Source organism: Myotis lucifugus, unplaced genomic scaffold (genome assembly GCF_000147115.1).
Source record: "Myotis lucifugus unplaced genomic scaffold, Myoluc2.0 scaffold_1745, whole genome shotgun sequence".
In the NCBI taxonomy this organism is placed as follows: Eukaryota; Metazoa; Chordata; class Mammalia; order Chiroptera; family Vespertilionidae; genus Myotis; species Myotis lucifugus.
In genome coordinates, this window is record NW_005872793.1 from 18824 (window position 1) to 20924 (window position 2101).

Below are 2101 nucleotides of genomic sequence, written 5' to 3' on the forward strand. Positions count from 1 at the left end.
CACCTGAGGCTGCCAGGCAACCAGCTGGTGCCCATGTTCCACCAGGACACGGGAGAGGGCGCAGTTCTTTGGTAAAAACCCACAGCCCAAGTTCCCTGCGGAGGTCCGGCCTGGCGAGACCCTGCTGTGCGGTGGGTGGCGTCTCGCCCGGGGCTAGGGCGGCCGCGCTGTGCTTGCACGTGCCGAGCGGCAGGGGCCAGACTCACGCGACATAAACTGTGTGGCTGGGGGCGTGTGTGCCTGCGGGTCTGCCTCGGTCCTGGCGCTTCAGCTCCGCCCCCCAGCCAGGCTAGGGAGAGGATACGTCCATTAACACTGATTCCAAAAAACCCAGGCGTTTCTTATTAGACACGTGATTGTAAGTTTAGTAAAATATTTATATTAGGATTTTTTAAAAAATTCAAATCACAGTATTGAAGATACAGCTATTCACATGGTTCTTTTCACCGAACAGTGTAGAAAAGGCAGTGATGCGTGACCACAAATACTGCTGTCGGACCAGCGCGTGCGCGGCCATGTCTCCTGAGGTACATTCTCCTTTAGGCCTGAAAAGAGGCCCAGGCCGACTGTGCTTTTGAAAAGAGAAGACATTTCCGCAAAGTGAGTGGTTTCACCTGGAGAGTCGAGGCCCCTCCCCCGGCTCCTCCTGTCCCGGGAGGCGGGATACGGGAGGCGGGATACGGGACACTGTAGTGCATTGTGATCGGGGGTCGGGCAGTGGGTGGGAGAGGAGGCCGCTGTGTTCCCTGCTCTGGAGGAAAACATGGAGCCTTCTCACATTTGACTCAAATAGCGAACCTATTTTAAGTGAGAGGGAGAGAGGGAGAGAGAGAGAGAGGGAGAGAAAGACCAGGCCCAGATCTGAACGTGCTGTCCCTGATGTAAGAAACGGATGTTGCTTCGGTGTTTTTGCAGGCGATGCATTTCACAACCGGGGCCACCGAAGCCCCTGATGTCACCAGTTGCTTCAGTCACCATGTGCCCGTGCCCTTGCCCAGGGGTGCAGCTGCCAAGATTCCCACGGGACGCGGCTGCATTCCAGCTGGGCCGCGTTACTTGGCATGCCGCCCCCTTCCCTGGGGTGTTGGGGGGAGGAAGCGGTGATATCTCTTGTATCTCCTGCTGAAATTTTGAGAAGCACATGGTCAGGGGCGACCCCCGCCAGATGGGAGAAGGCGCCCGCGCGGGGGGAGCAGCTCGGAGGGGCCTGGGCGGCCTCCCTCCTGCTCTCAGCGGGCCACTTTTTTTGTTTTTAATTTTTAATGTGCCTGTGGCCCACTCTCGAAGTAAAGTTTAAGAAATGGCTGCATTCCACAAAAATAGCGTAACGGAAAGCATTACGGAATTATTAAAACTAGACCAAGAAGACATCTTTTAACTTCCAATATCACATTTTAGTTGTTAGATTATAGCTCCCAGGGCAGTGATGGCGAACCTTTTGAGCTCGTTGTGTCAGCATTTTGAAAAACCCTAACTTAACTCTGGTGCCGTGTCACATATAGAAATTTTTGCTATTTGCGACCATAGTAAAACAAAGATTTATATTTTTGATATTTATTTTATATATTTAAATGCCATTTAACAAAGAAAAATCGACCCAAAAAATGAGTTTGCGTGTCACCTCTGACACGCGTGTCGTAGGTTCGCCATCACTGTCCCAGGGAAATACAACACCCGATTCAGACCAAATGCATTGCCTTTGTCTCCTGCTCCTGCTCCATAGGTGGGGGGGGGGGTCAGTGACCATTTTCTTGAAGTCGATTAAAATGGCACCTAAAAATGTCTATCAATCTCAGCAGAAACGTGGACCTCGACCTTGGGAGCCTGATCTTCGCTCTCTCCGGGCAGGTCCCTCCTTGGAGGACCCGCCTGGGAGACGCCCCTGGACTTGGAGGGAAGTGCCGACTCCCTGCCTCGGAGCCCGCGGTCAGGAGGCGTGGCCGGCCCTGCAGGCGCCAGTCCACGCTGCTTGTCACACCTGCCCCTGCTCCCAGCACACCGGCGCCTGTCCTTGAGCCTCCTGCTGCAGCGCCGTCCGCAGCCACGTGGACACGCAGGCCGAGCGAATCACTACCAGGGAGCCCTGAGCAGCCCACCCAGG